The sequence below is a fragment of the Muntiacus reevesi genome, chromosome 7, assembly GCF_963930625.1.
Source record: "Muntiacus reevesi chromosome 7, mMunRee1.1, whole genome shotgun sequence".
Lineage (NCBI taxonomy): Eukaryota > Metazoa > Chordata > Mammalia > Artiodactyla > Cervidae > Muntiacus > Muntiacus reevesi.
Window position 1 is genome coordinate 4,648,714 of NC_089255.1, and position 18,579 is coordinate 4,667,292.

Below are 18,579 nucleotides of genomic sequence, written 5' to 3' on the forward strand. Positions count from 1 at the left end.
TCCATAAAATGGGGATAGTAATACTGGTATGAGTATTGCTATACGATCTAAAAGAGCCACTACCTATCAAGAGGAAATTTTAAGAATTACTGTGCACAAACTGGTTATTACTCATGTGAGATTCTGGTCCCAGCTACCACTATTAGGCTGCAAGTCCCGGGAGAGTAGCACCTGGGTCCTGCGTGCAGCTCTGCTGAGCCCCCAGCCTGAGCTCATAACTGGCACCTAGCAGATATTCCTTACACATATGGAGGGGCAAGATGTCTCCATTTTTCTGGAAGGTCTTACTGTATCCAGGACCATTACAAAGAAGAAATCACAAAGAAGATGGAAATACATGGGGAAAGAAAGGCATTCTGTATGGTTGGTGGCCCTTGGGGTGCAACCTGAGCAGAATTACCATCAATACCTGAAAACTGGTGTTCAAGTAATAGCACTTATAACCGGCCCAACTGGACAAAGGGCATAAAAACCTTAAAACAAGCATGATTTCACTCAAAATTCTGAGTCAAGGAAGTTATGTGAAAAATTCACATTAGTGCACAAATACAATACACACCTATAAGGATGTTACATACAAAAAAAAAAAAAAAAAAAACCAAACCAGAAACCACCTTCTTATCCAACAACAGGGACATGCAAATAAATATGTAAATCCAGACAATGTCACAGTGTTTGGGCTCAGAGAAGGTTGCCCTGAGATATGCCACAATGGCCTATTGATTATTTTGAATTAAAGTTACTTCAGAAACAGCCATTGGTGGGTGGAGGGGATGAATAAAAAAGATATTCTGACGCCTCTCCTTACCCCACCCCCAGAAAGGGGAAAATAAATCTCCCCTGTGAAAGTAACTTACCTGTACCAGGAGTATAGAAAGCATCCTTGTCACCAGAGTTGGGGAATTTAAGGCTAAGAACACTGTATAAACAAACTGTGTTGCTGTTCCATTAGTCTGGTACCCCAAGCACAAGCCTCTTGGTTAACTCTTCACAAATGATTTTTTCTTTGTCTGAAAGTGATATATAAACAGCTTGATTTCATCACTTTGTGGGGGGCATTTCTATAAGGGGCTTTCCAGGTCACTTGTGCATGCATGCCAAGTCGCTTCAGTTGTGTCTGACTCTTTGCAACCTTATGGACTATATCCCACCTGGCTCCTCTGTCCATGGTGGCTCAGTGGTAAAGAATTTGCCTACCAAGGCAAGAGACACAGGAGACGTGGGTTCGATCCTTGGGTCAGGCAGATACCCTGGAGTAGGAAATAGCAACACACTCCAGTATTCTTGCCTGGAAAATTCCATAGACAGAGAAGCCTGGTGGAATACAGTTCATGGGGTTGCAAAGAATGGGACACAACTGAGCTCACACGCATTTCTATGAGACCTTTGTGTGTATGAATGAAGTTGGTTTTTTCTCCCGTTCATCGGTCTTGTGTCAATTTAATTATTAGACCAACCCAAAGAACTCAAAGAACTGGTAGGCAGGAAATTTCTACCTCCTGGACAACACAATGCAGCCAACCTTTAAAATGACTGTATCAATGTATATATATTAACAAAGAAAGATGTCTAGATTATACTCACTTAAAAGAAAAAGACTACCAAGCAACACACACAAAAAGAAAAATACATGTAACAAAATACTAACAGAGATGATCTCTGGGCTTATTATTACTTCTTCAATTTGTTTTTCTGAATTTTGTCCTGTTTCTAGAATGAGTTCTTTGTGTAATTTTAAGAATAGAGTTAACAACAGAGAAAGAAAGAAAACATGGTCTCAAACATGCTTTAAGGAGTCTGGGAGGCATAATCAAAAGCCCCAGAGAACAAAGCCCTTATATTTAAATACCAGTGAGGTGACTTGCAGGGTGAGGCGGGGCCTAAAAGATGCCAATCTAACCGGTCAGTTGACAAGTCTTTGTCCAGTGAGTCATTTGGTTGAGAAAAATGCCAGCCATCTCTGCCTGCAGCGTCCTCCGCCTTGTCCACCACGGCAGCCTCCCGCCAGCCTCACCTAGAAACCCACTGTCGGCCTCAATGCCTTTCCTTCCGGATTCAAGGTCCAGGCACCTGCATGAAGGGAGGCGACGCCCAAGCTCTGGGTCACTCATCCAAGCCTTTTTCCTTCTTCCAGAGAAGTTGAGCCCAGAGACTTCAGGCGCCTACCCACAGTCCCTCCAATACAAGAACCCAAGGCAGAGGGGTCACTGGGAATCAACGCACAAATAATTTTCCTCCTGCTTGGTAAACCCTTGGAACAATCTGATGACTTGATTTTTTTAAGTTTGTTCTACAAAAAAAAAAAAAAAAAAAAAAAAAGTGCTTCTGCAGTAAGAGCAAGCAAGGAAGTATCAGTTCTGTTTTCTTTTGTTTTTTGGGGGTTTTTATGCAGTTGCTACATTTTCCGGTTGAATATTGCTTCACTATCTACAACGTCCTCTCTGCTTTGCTTCTCCAGCTTCCTTGCTTTACTGAAAGAGCCCTGGAACTTGCCATTCCTGTAGAGGATATAAACTTGTTCAAAAATCCCTGCCACTATAGTAGTGAGACTACTGAATATTCACCGTTCTTTCTCTGAAAATGCCTTCTTGTTGCTGCACCTCCAACAGCTGCCAAGCTGAAAGCACGCCCCGATCATCTCAGTCTGTGCAGAAGGTCTGGAATGTTGGGTGATTCCAGGAAAGACCTGCCACCAGCGTCCCCTGAGAGCAGAGGCCCTTTGGCACAAGCATCTCACTGGGCCCGGAGTGGCTGTATCAAGGTCTGGAGAACCAGCCTCGGTTTCCTCTAAGCCTGGAGTCACTGGTCCGAGGACAAGTCCAAAGCCAGGGTTTTCAAGACCACATGCTGGGCCCTGCCACCCTTTTCTGGACTGTGAGGGAGAAGGGAGGGAAACAAGGAAGAACTACAGCATTTGTTTTGGGGGATGGTAGTATTTTTTTTTTTCTCAAGCAGCTGTGAACTTAGAGCACAGGTTCAATAATGGCTTTAGGAAGCCCCACATGTTGGGTGGATGAATCTGCTGGGACTCTGAGTTCCAACTGAGAAAAACCCCTTGCTCAGCATGCATGTGCTAAACATTTCAGGGGTGGGTCTGGCTGGATACCTAACTCAGATCAAACGAGGCCAGGAATCAATCTTTCTCTTGCTAATTCTTCATTCAAATTCCTCTTTGCGGCCTTCATTCTCAGCACACCCTCATGTGAAGGCTCGAAGAATCCAGGCTTCCATTCAGCTCGGCTAAGGAAAGAGTGCTTCTCTTCTTCTGAATAGCTCCATGTTAGTCCCAGGACTGCTTCATCTCACTGACCTGCATAGCGTGTCCTGTCTGCTTAAACAAACCAGAAGGTCTGAAAAATGAAATGAGCAGATTGGTTGGGTCTGGCCCGCCTCCTGCTATTCCAAGGGCTTCCAAGGTGGCAATAGTAGTAAAGAATCTGCCTGGCAATGCAGGAGACAGAAGAGATGTAGGTTCAGTCCCTGGGCCAGGAAGATCCCCTGGAGTAGGAAATGCCAACTTGCTCCAGTATTCTTGCCTGGAAAAGTCCATGGACAGAGGAGCCTGGCGGGCTACAGTCTGTGGGGTTGCAAAGACTCAGACACGAGTGAGCGACTGAACACACGTACACTGCTGCCTCAAAGGGAAACTGAGGCAATGATACCAGAAGATGGAACGAACAGAGGTCAAACAACAGCAGGACATGCCCTCAGCAGGGGCGTGTGGTGGTCTGAGTAGACAAGATTGCTGAGGGTACAGGCAGGGACAGCTCACAGGTCAGCAGTTCTGGCCATGGCTCATAAGCTCCAAGGCTCTGGAGAGAGCAGAGAACAAATTTCATAAGCAATCTACACTTAGCAGCTGAATTGCCACAACTCCTAAATGGCAACCTGAATTCAGGGAAACCTAGAGACACCGGTGAGTCACTGTGTTTCGTGGAGAACAGGACTTACCCCGAGTCTTGAAAAATGGGTAGGACTAGATAAGAGAGAGGCGGCAGGAACCACGAAGTTCTGCAAGAGTCCTGGCTAGGAGACTGGCCACGGCTTCTGAGGGCCCTCAGCCTCTAGGAGAGGGGGTGACACATGGGCAAAAGTGGAAAGGAATTTGAGGGACCACACGAAGGCTCCATCACTAAGAGTAATGACTAACTCTTGTCTGCCCTCTTCCTTTTCTGATCTTCCTCTGATGTTTTAACTCTGTCCATATTTTCACTCTGCTTTGGGCTAAATACAGGTTTTTGTGTCTTGTGTTCTCATTGCTTGAGGAGCAGGGTTTAAGCCTCACACAGGAGAGCATTCTCAACGGGATGCCAGCACACAGTGCTCTGAAGCAGGCGGGGCCCTCACGCTTCACCCCGTCATGGGCCTGCCACACTCGGCATCCTTACAGTGAGATTTCAGGGCGGCCAAGAGACAGGTGCATGTTAGCAGATGTAAGTCATCCTGTTGCTAGGAAAGGCAGCAGATTAGGTAGATCACTTGTAAGCAGAGATTAGTGCCTATTCGCACCTGGGAGAAAGCAAGGGCAGACTGGGGCACAAGACGGGTAGGAGGTGGTGGAGGTGGGGTGGGAGGGGTGCTGAAGGGGGAGGGGACGTGTGTACACATGTAGCTGGTCCAGTTCTTCACACAGCAAACACGTGTTAACACAACACGGTGGAGCAATTATGCTCCAGTAAAAGTGTTAACTGGAAAAAATAAACAAAACACTCACAGCATGGTGCTCTTCAGTTTGGAAAGGGCAGTAAAAACACGCGTTTGCAGTCACAAAGACCTCACTTTAGTCACAGGGCACAGACTTTCAGCTATAAGATGAATACATTCTGGGGATCTAATGTACAGTGTGCTGAATATGGCTACTAATACTGTACCATATTTGCTGAAATTTGCGAAGGGAATAGATTGTAAGAGCTCTCACCACACACAAAAAGCAGCAACTATATGAAGTGATGGATTTATTAGTTAATTTGATTATGGTAATCATTTCGCTATGTACATGTATTAAATCATCAAATTATACATCATTTAAAATAATCAGGTTATACAACCTTAAGAAAAAAAAAAAGGACCTCAGTTTGAATCTGTGCTTAAAAGCTGGGAGGCAGAACTTAATCTCTTTAAACTGCAAGTTCCTTATCAATAAAACATGGACCATAAAACCTGTTTTTATTGCAAAGATTAATAAAGAAGAAGGAAGTAAACTCCGAGTTCTACACATTATTTATTTATTTTTTGTGCACTTCCTCACCAAGGTCTTGGGACAGATTAACCTCTTTAAGCTACTACTTCCTCATCTGTAAAAATAAAATGATAGAAGCATCTAGCTCCTAGGGTTGTAGTTCAGATTAGATAACACACCCACAAATTCAACAGCTTCTAACAACAGTAAGCAGTCAACATGTGTTAAAGATGATGGTGGTGATGCTGAGGATATTAACTGTACAGTGTGGATGCCTGCAACTGTACGTGACAGAAAACCCAAACAGAAGTGACTTTACCTGTAAGGAAATGCTATTACTCACATGACGAGAAGTTCCAAGGTCAAGAAGCTCCAGAATGAGTAATTCATTGACTCAAAAATGTCATCAAGGAGTCACACTCTTTCCTGCCTTCACTGTGAGTTTCTCAACACGTAGGCTGTGACCTACCCTGGGTTAAAGTTCGCCGGGGCAAGATGGTGGACAACACTCCAAATACCACATCCTCTTCTAACACTCTCCAAAGGTGGAAGAGATCACATCTTTCTTTTTTTTTTATTTTTCAGTGGGTTTTGTCATACATTGATATGAATCAGCCATAGAGTTACACGTATTCCCCATTCCGGTCCCCCATCCCACCTCCCTCTCCACCCGATTCCTCTGGGTCTTCCCAGCCCACCAGACCCGAGCACTTGACTCATGCATCCCACCTGGGCTGGTGGTCTGTTTCACCACAGATAATATACATGCTGTTCTTTCGAAACATCCCACCCTCACCTTCTCCCACAGAGTTCAAAAGTCTGTTCTGTACTTCGTCTCTTCTTCTGCCCTGCATATAGGGCCATCGTTAGCATCTTTCTAAATTCCGTATATATGTGTTAGTATACTGTAATGGTCTTTATCTTTCTGGCTTACTTCACTCTGTATAATGGGCTCCAGTTTCATCCATCTCATTAGAACTGATTCAAATGAATTCTTTTTAACGGCTGAGTAATATTCCATTGTGTATATGTACCACAGCTTCCTTATCCATTTGTCTGCTGATGGGCATCTAGGTTGCTTCCGTGTCCTGGCTATTATAAACAGTGCTGCGATGAACATTGGGGTGCACGTGTCTCTTTCAGATCTAGATTCCTCAGTGTGTATGCCCAGAAGTGGTATTGCTGGGTCATATGGCAGTTCTATTTCCAGTTTTTTAAGAAATCTCCACACTGTTTTCCATAGTGGCTGTACTAGTTTGCATTCCCACCAACAGTGTAAGAGGGTTCCCTTTTCTCCACACCCTCTCCAGCATTTATTGCTTGTAGACTTTTGGATAGCATCCATCCTGACTGGCGTGTAATGGTACCTCATTGTGGTTTTGATTTGCATTTCTCTGATAATGAGTGATGTTGAGCATCTTTTCATGTGTTTGTTAGCCATCTGTATGTCTTCTTTGGAGAAATGTCTGTTTAGTTCTTTGGCCCATTTTTTGATTGGGTCATTTATTTTTCTGGTATTGAGCTTCAGGAGTTGCTTGTATATTTTTGAGATTAATCCTTTGTCTGTTTCCTCATTTGCTATTATTTTCTCCCAATCTGAGGGCTGTCTTTTCACCTTACTTATAGTTTCCTTTGTTGTGCAAAAGCTTTTAAGTTTCATTAGGTCCCATTTGTTTATTTTTGCTTTTATTTCCAATATTCTGGGAGGTGGGTCATAGAAGATCTTGCTGTGATTTATGTCAGAGAGTGTTTTGCCTATGTTCTCCTCTAGGAGTTTTATAGTTTCTGGTCTTACATTTAGATCTTTAATCCATTTTGAGTTTATTTTTGTGTATGGTGTTAGAAGGTGTTCTAGTTTCATTCTTTTACAAATGGTTGACCAGTTTTCCCAGCACCACTTGTTAAAGAGATTGTCTTTTTTCCACTGTATATCCTTGCCTCCTTTGTCAAAGATAAGGTGTCCATAGGTTCATGGATTTATCTCTGGGCTTTCTATTCTGTTCCATTGATCTATATTTCTGTCTTTGTGCCAGTACCATACTGTCTTGATGACTGTGGCTTTTTGGTAGAGTCTGAAGTCAGGCAGGTTGATTCCTCCAGTTCCATTCTTCTTTCTCAAGATTACTTTGGCTATTCGAGGTTTTTTGTATTTCCATACAAATTGTGAAATTATTTGTTCTAGTTCTGTGAAAAATACCGTTGGTAACTTGATAGGGATTGCATTGAATCTATAGATTGCTTTGGGTAGAATAGCCATTTTGACAATATTGATTCTTCCAATCCATGAACACGGTATGTTTCTCCATCTGTTTGTGTCCTCTTTGATTTCTTTCATCAATGTTTTATAGTTTTCTATGTATAGGTCTTTTGTTTCTTTAGGTAGATATACTCCTAAGTATTTTATTCTTTTTGTTGCAATGGTGAATGGTATTGTTTCCTTAATTTCTCTTTCTGTTTTTTCATTGTTAGTATATAGGAATGCAAGGGATTTCTGTGTGTTAATTTTATATCCTGCAACTTTACTATATTCATTGATTAGCTCTAGTAATTTTCTGGAAGAGTCTTTAGGGTTTTCTATGTAGAGGACCATGTCATCTGCAAACAGCGAGAGTTTCACTTCTTCTTTTCCTATCTGGATTCCTTTTACGTCTTTTTCTGCTCTGATTGCTGTGGCCAAAACTTCCAACACTATGTTGAATAGCAGTGGTGAGAGTGGGCATCCTTGTCTTGTTCCTGATTTCAGAGGAAATGCTTTCAATTTTTCACCATTGAGGGTGATGCTTGCTGTGGGTTTTCATATATAGCTTTTATTATGTTGAGGTATGTTCCTTCTATTCCTGCTTTCTGGAGAGTTTTAATCGTAAATGAGTGTTGAATTTTGTCAAAGGCTTTCTCTGCATCTATTGAGATAATCATATGGTTTTTATCTTCCAATTTGTTAATGTGGTGTATTATGTTGATTGATTTGTGGTATTAAAGAATCCTTGCATTCCTGGGATAAAGCCCACTTGGTCATGGTGTATGATTTTTTTAATATGTTGTTGGATTCTGTTTGCTAGAATTTTGTTAAGGATTTTTGCATCTATGTTCATCAGTGATATTGGCCTGTAGTTTTCTTTTTTTGTGGCATCTTTATCTGGTTTTGGAATTAGGGTGATGGTGGCCTCATAGAATGAGTTTGGAAGTTTACCTTCATCTGCAGTTTTCTGGAAGAGTTTGAGTAAGATAGGTGTTAGCTCTTCTCTAAATTTGTGGTAAAATTCAGCTGTGAAGCCACCTCGTCCTGGGCTTTTGTTCACATCTTTCTTTTCCAAGGAAACAGAAACATTTTCTGGAAACTACCCTCTATCAGCAGACTTTCCCTCATAGTGTAACAAGGAAAAAGCTTTGTATTCTATTATAAATTAATCGGTATGCTTTGGACCTAACAGAAGCAGAAGAGATTAAGAAGAGGTGTCACGAATACACAGAAGAACTATACAAAAAAGATCTTCATGACCCAGATAACCACAATGGTGTGATCACTCACCTAGAGCCAGACATTCTAGAGTGTGAAGTCAAGCAGGCCTTAGGAAGCATCACTATGAACAAAACTAGTGGAGGTGATGGAATTCCAGTTGAGCTATTTCAAATCCTAAGAGATGATGCTGTGAAAGTGCTGCACTCAGTATGCCAGCAAATTTGGAAGCCTTAGCAGTGGCCACAAGACTGAAGAAGGTCAGTTTTCATTCGAAGCCCAAAGAAAGGCAATGCCAAAGAACATTCAAAGTACTACACAATTGCACTCATCTCACAAACTAGTAAAGTAATGCTCAAAATTCTCCAAGCCAGGCTTCAATAGTACATTAACCAAGAACTTCCAGATGTTCAAGCTGGATTGAGAAAAGGCAGAGGAACCAGAGATCAAATTGCCAACATCTGCTAGATCATAGAAAATGCAAGAGACTTCTAGAAAAACATCTATTTCTGCTTTATTAACTATACTAAAGCCTTTGACTGTGTAGATCACAATAAACTGTGGAAAATTCTGAAAGAGATGGGAATACCAGACCACCTTACCTGTCTCTTGAGAAACCTTTATGCAGGTCAGGAAGCAACAGTTAGAACTGGACATGGAACAAAGGACTGGTTCCAAATTCGGAAAGGAGTACATAAAGGCTGTATATTGTCACCCTGCTTATTTAACTTATATGCAGAGTACATCATGAGAAACACTGGGTTGGATGAAGTACAAGCTGGAATCAAGATTGCCGGGAGAAACATCAATAACCTCAGATATGCAGATGACACCATCCTTAGGCAAAAAGAGAAGAGGAACTAAAGAGCCTCTTGATGACGGTGAAAGAGGACAGTGAAAAAGCTGGCTTGAAACTTGACATTCAAAAAACTAAGATCATGGCATCTGGTCCCATCACTTCATGCCAAATAGATGAGGAAACAATGGAAACAGTGACAGACTTTATTTTCTTGGGCTCCAAAATCACTGCAGATGGTGACTGCGGCCATGAAATTAAAAGATGCTTGCTCCTTGGAAGAAAAGCTATGACCAACCTAGATAGCATATGAAAAAGCAGAGACATTACTTTGCCAACAAAGTTCAGTGTTGTCAAAGCTATGGTTTTTCCACTAGTCATGTGTGGATGTGAGAGTTGGACCTTAAAAAAGGCTGAGAACCTTCTCAGAATTGAAGCTTTTGAACTGTGGAGTTGGAGAAGACTCTTGAGAGTCCCTTGGGCTGCAAGGAGATCCAATCAGTCCATCCTAAAGGAAATCAGTCCTGATTATTCACTGGAAGGACCGATGCTGAAACTGAAACTCTGATACTGTGATCACCTGATGCAAACAGCTGTCTCATTAGAAAAGACCCTGATGCTGGGGAAAATTAAAGGCAGGAGGAGAAGGGGACAACAGAGTATGAGATGGTTGGATGGCATCAGCAACTTGATGGTCATGGGTTTGAGCAAGCTCTGGAAGATAGTGAAGGAAAGGGAAGCCTGGCGTGCTACAGTCCATGGGGTCGCAGAGTCGGACAGGACTGAGAGACTGAACAACAAAAATTGATCACTACAAGGATGTTGCCTATAAGCTCACATTATGTATATAGCCTATCTCTCAGAACCCTGCCTCCCAGGTAATGAGCTAAAATACCTTTGTTTAGCTCACAGGAAACATCCTGGCCAGGCCAAGCTGTGAATGACTGCAGGAAGGAAGAAATGAACACATCCCCTCCAGAGGCTGACCCTAACAGGAAATGTTTGGCTTTACTCTCCCTCTTTTAGGTATTGAAGAAGCCTGAATTCTAACTCAGGCAAGATGGTTCTTTGGGACATAAGTCCACCATCTTGATCTGCTCGCTTTCCAAAGAAGGTTGCTATTCCTTGCCCCAACAACTCACCTCTCAATTTACTGGCTGAAGGACACTGGACTCACTAGCCAGAACTGCATATGCATGCTAATGCCTAAAGCCATCACTGGCCTCTCGAGAGATAAACAACATCATGGTTCTGCTAGCAAGGAAGAAGCTGGGCACGACTGCTGAGAAGGCAACCATCAGTCACCACAGTAATGGTGATGAAAACTCCGGGCAGGGACTACAGAGAGGAGAGCTGTGTGTGGGAGAGAGTAGAGAGGCACCTCAGTTGTTTCCTGTAAATTTTAAGAGAGGAATCCTTGGGGTCACAAAGTTCTACCCCAAATCTTGGCTCTGCCACTTTCTCATTGTGTGAACCTGTACAATTATTCACCATTTATGCCTTTGTTTCTACAGCTTAGGTCAATATCTAAAGGATGTTTGAGATTAAAATTAAGCCACACAGAGTAATTAATAAATAAGTGAAACTATCCTTAGCACTTCTGGCCTAGCAATCAGCACAGAAGTCAGATCAGTGGCTATGCCCACAGGGACAGGAACGGTGGCGTCCGTGTCTGTATGTGCTACCACGGTGGACAACTCCTTCTCTGGGGCTGCAGAAGCACGTTCAGACTGAGGGAAGAGACTAGGAATGTGGCTATAGAACCAAACAGGATTCAATCTGCTTCCACTGCTACCATTTAGGAGCTATGTCACCTTGGAGAAGTTATTGAATCACCTCTTGCTTCAGTTTTTTCATAGGCATTAAGTCGTGGGATTAAACAAGTTAATACAAATGCCTGCCATGTAAACTGTCAACAAAGATCAGCTATCATTAGCGGGTTTTCTCCTTTTGAAATAAAGATGCCCTTAATCTAGTCTGTCTCTCACTCACTTGGCAAATTGTCACTATAAGAGCAGCAGAGGAAAAACCTGGCTTTCAATTCTTGTTCCTTTTCTTAAAAAACTTCATGGTGTCAGGACATCATCAGATGCTTCATCAGATATATGGTCAGCCCATCTACCTCTCTAGAGATGAAAGCCTCCAAATACAAAGTTCTGAAGACCGAAACTCAACATATAATGTCACCTTATTTATACTTCTGATAATTCTGATGCTTGTCTTTCTCTTCATCACCCATGCTCTTCTCTGGCTTCCTGCCTGGAACTTTCTTTCCTACTATGTCGTGACTTATCATCATCTTCAATCATTCCACTTTCCCTTCTACTCAAATCTTCACACATCACTACTAATAACCTTTCAAATGTGCCTTGAACTTGTTACTCTGGGATGGTGGTAAATACCTGTATATGTATTCTTTTTAATTTTTTAAAAATTCAATCTACTTCCCCCAGCCCACAGGAACTAGTGCTGAATCAGCATATGCAAAATGTTATTAATAGTAGGCACGTGGTAGCCCTTATTATAAATGCTAAGTAAAATATATGATGTCAATATATATATTGTTGAAGTCCTACTGTGTGCAGGGGACTAAGCTCCTGAGATCACTCAGAAACAGCTCCTGCCCTCAAAGAGATATGCTACTCCAGTCTGGGAGTAAAGACTTGTCACTAAGGAAAAGGTGGAAGTTGTGACAAATTTCCTTCTCCTGGGTTCCAAAATCACTGCGGATGGTGATTGCATCCATGAAATCAAAAGACGATTGATTCTCAACAGGAAAACAATGACAAACCTAGACACTGTGTTGAAAAGCAGACATTACTCTGTCAACAAAGGTCTGTATAGTCAAGGCTATGGTCTTCCCAGGGGTCACATACAGTTGTGAGACCTGGACCATAAAGAAGGCAGAATGCCTTTGAACTGTGGTGCTGGAGAAGACTCCTGAAAGTCCCTAGGACAGCTGCTGCTGCTGCTGCTGCTGCTGCTAAGTCGCTTCAGTCATGTCCAATTCTGTGCGACCCCATAGATGGCAGCCCACCAGACTCTGCCATCCCTGGGATTCTCCAGGCAAGAACACTGGAGTGGGTTGCCACTTCCTTCTCCAATGCATGAAAGTGAAAAGTGAAAGTGAAGTCTTTCAGTTGTGTCCGACTCTTCGCAACCCCATGGACTGCAGCCTACAAGGCTCCTCCGTCCATGGGAGTTTCCAGGCAAGAGTATTGGAGTGGGGTGCCATTGCCTTCTCTGCCCTTGGACAGCAAGGAGATCAAACCAGTCAATCTTAAGGGAGATCAACCCTGAATAGTCACTGGAAGGTGAAGCTCCAGTATTTTGCTTGTCTGATGCAAAGAGACAACTCATTGGAAAAGTCCCTGGTGCTGGGAAAGACTGAGGGCAGAAGGAAAAGAGGGCAACAGAGGATGAGATGGCTGGACAGCATCACCAATGCAATGAACATGAACTTGGGCAAACTCCGGGAGATGGTGAGGTACAGGGAAGCCTGGCTTGCTGCAGTCCATGGGGTCGCAAAGAGTCGGACACGACTGGGCGACTGAACAACAACAAACATTACCCATGAGCTACCCAGGTGGTGCTAGTAGTAGAGAATCCTCTGGCCAATGCAGGAGACACAGGAGACATCGGTTTGATCCTGGAGCAGGAAGATCCCCTGGAGGAGGAAATGGCAACCCACTTCAGTATGCCTGCCTGGAAAATTTCAGGGACAGAGGAGCCTGGTGGGCTGAGTACACACACACACACACAAATATTACACATATAACTACTCAAGTAAATACCTAAAGTAATAAAGGCCTTTTAGAAAGAATGATGAATTTCAATGGTTTTGAAATGAAAGTCATTGAAAATGCATGAGAAGGCAAATTTTCTCTAACAACCTTTAATATTCAACCTTTAATATTTCAAATGTTTGAGACTGTGTCATTTTTTTTCCAGAACAGTGAAACCCAGGTGATAACTTGTTACAAGTATAAATACTTACAGGTTTCATTTGTTTATCCTTTTCTGATCTGGCTTGAAGGTGAAGCAGAGGCTGGGTATGAGCATGGCAATGGTGACTTTGGCCTCTAACCCAGGTGTTCAGCCCCAGAAAAAAGGATGCTCCCCAGGGTGATGGGGAGAAAAAGTGTTTACTGGATGGAAAGTGGAATGAAATTCCCTTTCAGATTTCAGTTTCAGTCTGTGTTCTTTGTGGCTTTTGACATAGCAGAAACCAACTCAGACTGTCTCAAGCAAAACCATTCAAAAGGTTACGAGGAACTCACAGAATTCACAGGAGGCTGAAGTTCAGGCTCTGAAAACAGGCTGGAATCAAGGCTGCTCCAGAGAGTCTAAGGCATCAGGGTGTAGCCAGGCTCACTCTTAACATTCACGGGACCCATGACAAGCCTACAAATGGGGCCCAGGGCCTGTGCTCATGACCCTGTCTCATTCTAGTTCAGTTTACTCATTGTGTCTGACTCTTTGTGACCCCAAGGACTGCAGCACGCCAGGCTTCCCCATCCATCACCAACTCCGGGAGCTTACTCAAACTCATGTCCATCCAGTTGGTGATGCCATCCAACCATCTCATCCTTTGTTGTCCCCTTCTCCTCCTGCCTTCAATCTTTCCCAGCATCAGGGTCTTTTCCAATGAGTCAGTTCTTCACATCAGGTGGCCAAAGTATTGGAGTTTTAGCTTCAGCATCAGTCCTTCCAATGAATGTTCAGGACTGATTTTCTTTAGGATTGACCAGTTGGATATCACTGCAGTCCAAGGGACTCTCAAGAGTCTTCTCCAACACCACAGTTCAAAAGCATCAATTCTTCAGCGCTCAGCTTCCTTTATAGTCCAACTCTCACATCTATATATGGCTACTGGAAAAACCACAGCCTTGACTGGATGGACCTTTGTGGCCAGCTGCACCGCATTTCACTCCACAAGGGGCCTTTACACACTGGTGAGAAGCTCTCATCCAAGCTCCTTCTATACACCACTCCCCTTCCAAAACATGCTCTCAGCTACCCTTTGGACCTGGGAGTGTAAACACTGTGGCCTGATTTGACCTCACAGCTTGGGGCATGGTATACCCAGATAATGATCTAGAAAAGAGGATATGGGATCCCGGTGGACAGAGGGGAAGCCAGAGGAATAACAGTGGCGTCCTCTTGCCTAGGCCTAGGAAAGGGAGATACCAGCCAATGGCCAAACCTGCCACCTGTCCCCACCAAGGCTACTCCAAGGAAGAGGCATCACCTGCGTCCTTGGGCTTCCTCCCAAGACAATCAACAAAAGAAGAAAATCAGGGCACTGTGGGCACAGGCGATTGGCCAAACAGTCCTAAAGGAACAAAAACTTATGGCAGCACTTAAGACTTGTTTTCAATTTTTCACTCATTTTCACTCGTAAGCACTTCTCAATTCATAATAGCTGTGCACTCTGTGTTCTTGGAGCACGCCTATCACCAATCCCACACAAAAGAAAACAGATCTGTAGTCAATACTAAAAATTTTTAGTACACCCCAAGGTCAGAGGCCAAAGAGTGTTTATTTAATCACTGCTGACATCACATCAACCTACCTTTCTACTTCTTTCCACGTAACCCCAACTCCCCACCCCCAAAGTCTCCACTCCCTTGGAACTAATGTAAATAAACAAGAGAATGAGGAAAGGTATCCTAGACTATCAGTTTAAAAATCCCTCAGAGAGGCACAAGAATCCTTTGAATATGGCAACAAGGAGAAACACAGTTCTGGGACAAGACCGGGCTAGAATGGGGTCTACAACAGAAACATCCGCCGTGGCTCCCTCCTGACCAATATACTGTCCTGCACGTATACCCAAGACCCAAGGCAGGGAGGGAAACAGCATGCAGTAGGGAAAAACAAGTCTGACGTCATATTAGACCTGTTCCTTTTACTTCAACCTTTGCACTCTGTTGCCTGGGCTTAGTCATGCTGGCTCTGCATCTTTTGTAAAAAGAATGTTGCCTATAGCCTGAATTATGCAGTTAAGGCTATTCTTAAGGCTCTGACCTTTAAGAGTCCATTCACATGGCTGCTATCAACAATCACATGGCTGCTATCAAAAAGTCTACAAACAATAAATGCTGGAGAGGGTGCGGAGAAAAGGGAACCCTCTTACACTGTTGGTGGGAATGCAAACTAGTACAGCCACTATGGAGAACAATGTGGAGATTCCTTAAAAAACTAGAAATAGAACTGCCATAAGACCCAGCAATCCCACTGCTGGACATACACACCAAGGAAACCAGAATTGAAAGAGACACGTGTAGCCCAATGTTCATCGCAGCACTGTTTACAACAGTCAGGACATGGAAGCAACCTTGATGTCCATCGGCAGACGAATGGATAAGAAAGCTGTGGTACATATACACAATGGAATATTACTCAGCCATTAAAAAGAATGTATTTGAATCAGTTCTAATGAGGTGGATGTAACTGGAGCCTATTATAGAGAGTGAAGTAAGTCAGAAGGAAAAACACCAATACAGTATACTAACGCATATATAATAATGGTGATTGCAGCCATGAAATTAAAAGAGGCTTACTCCTTGGAAGGAAAGTTATGACCAACCTAGACAAAATATTAAAAAGCAGAGACATCACTTTGCCAACAAAGGTCTGTCTAGTCAAGGCTATGGTTTTTCCAGTGGTCATGTATGAATGTGAGAGTTGGACTGTGAAGAAAGCTGAGCCCCGAAGAATTGATGCTTTTGAACTGTGGTGTTGGAGAAGACTCCTGAGAGTCCCTTGGACTGCAAGGAGATCCAACCAGTCCATCCTAAAGGAGATCATTCCTGGTGTTCAGTGGAAGGACTGATGCTGAAGCTGAAACTCCAATACTTTGGCCACCTCATGCAAAGAGTTGACTCATTGGAAAAAACCCTGATGCTGGGAGGGATTGGGGGCAGGAGGAGAAGGGGACGACAGAGGATGAGATGGCTAGATGGCATCACTGACTCGATGGGCATGAGTTAGAGTAACCTCCAGGAGTTGGTGATGGACAGGGAAGCCTGGCATGGTGCGATTCATGGGGTCGCAAAGAGTCGGACATGACTGAGCGACTGAACTGAACTGAAAGCATATATATGGAATTTAGAAAGATGGTAATGATTACCCTATATGTGAGACAGCAAAAGAGATAAGATGTAAAGAACAGTCTTTTGGACTCTGTGGGAGAAGGCGAGGGTGGGATAATTTGAAAGAATAGCACTGAAACATGTATATTATCTTGTGAAATAGATCACCAGTCTAGGTTCAATGCATTTGACAGGGTGCTCAGGGCTGGTGCACTGGGATGACCCTGAGGGATGGGATGGGGAAGGAGGTGGGAGGGGGGTTCAGGACGGGGACACATGTACACCCATGGGTGATACATGTCAATGTATGGCAAAAACTACTACAATATTGTAAAGTAATTAGCCTCCAATTAAAATTTTTTTTTTTTTTTAAAGAGTCCATTCACATAGAGGCAAAAAGTTGCATAAGAGAGAATAACAGATTTTATTGGAGTTTTACAGGAACATCATGACCTGACCTCTGTGGACAACTGCAACAACAAAGGATTCCTACACCAAGAATTTTGCAGCAACCAACCATGTTCCTCCCTCACCTCGCCTTTGAAAATTCCTTGCTAAAACCCTTCTGGGAGGTTGAGGTTTTGGGGTCATGAGCCACCCACCTCCTTGCATGGCCCTGCAATAAACCAGCCTCTGCTCCAAACTCTGGAATTTCAGTCTGTCAGGCCTCACTGTGCATCATTGGGCATGCTAATTCACATACCACAACAAGCAGAGAAAGAGCTTAGAGCATCAGAGGATTCTCACTAAACAGTCAGACGCCTTAAGTTCCTATGTCCAGTCACCTACTTATAAAACAGAGAGACCTAGGTACTGAACGTGCAAAATAAACTATTCAATGAAAGCTTCACATGTATGCAGGTAACAAGGAGGGAAGGAAGTCATCTTCAGAAACACAGAAGCCTATGTGTACTGATTCGTTACACATATTGTTACCTGGAAAAGGCAAGCTGCCGAACACTGTGACAAGTATGGTGAGAACTATGTGGAAATAAGGAAGAATTACAAGTACATTCATACCTGCATGTGTTTAAAGTATCCTGGAAGGTATATAAGTAAATTAATGAAAGTGGTAGCAGGGACTGGTGGTGGGGGAACTGGGAATGGAGGGAAAGTGATGTGAATGCAAAGGAAACAAAAGCTGAGATGCCCTTGTCCATACTATTACCTCAGAGATTCATAAAAGAACAGAACATGTATATATATTATCTGTTCAAAACTATACAAGGAAAGTCAGCTGCATGACTGGACGTTAACAAGGATGCCCCAACCCCTGTCAGAGAATACATCCTCCAAGAAGCAAAGTCAAGCAAATGGAGTATTTTAAAAGAAACTGCTACCAAGTCCAAGCTCATTCTGCATGATAAGCCAATATATCCAACATGAGCTGTTGAGGCAAGGAATATGACTTTATTTTGAAAACTGGCAGACTGAAAAGATGGCAGACTAATGTCTCAAAATAATCATCTTATTGGGTCTGGATGCCAGGTTCTCTTAAAAAAACAGAGAAGGGTGGAAATGAGGAATTAAAGTTTAAAAGACCACTAATCTTACAAATACCTCCTGGAATGGCTAGCCCTCTGACCTACGGATCAAACCCATGTTTCTTACGGGTTGGCAGGCAGGCAGGTTCTTTACCACTAGGCCACCCTGGAAGCCCAAAGTTCTGAGCAAAGGCACTTTGGTTTAACATTCAAGCAGAGGGGCAGGGTTCTCTGAGGCATGCCATTATGTATAAACAGTATTCTTTTAGCAAAAAGCAATGGGAAGCAAAGATTAAAGAAACAGATCCAACATGGAGTCAAAATTGGCTCTTCCCTGCAGACAAAATCATTGGGAAATCCTGAGTTCCTTGACTGATGTATGATTAATTGAGACCTGGAATTTGCTTCCAGAATTTATTTCCTTTGTTTCTCTTGCTTCCTGTTTATTCCTTTTGTAGAGGAAGCAAAAAAAAAAAAAAAAAATCAGCAACATTATTTTCTAATATTTGGAGAAATAATTAAACACGGACAAAGGAAATTCTAAGAAGCCAAGAGGCACAAGAAAA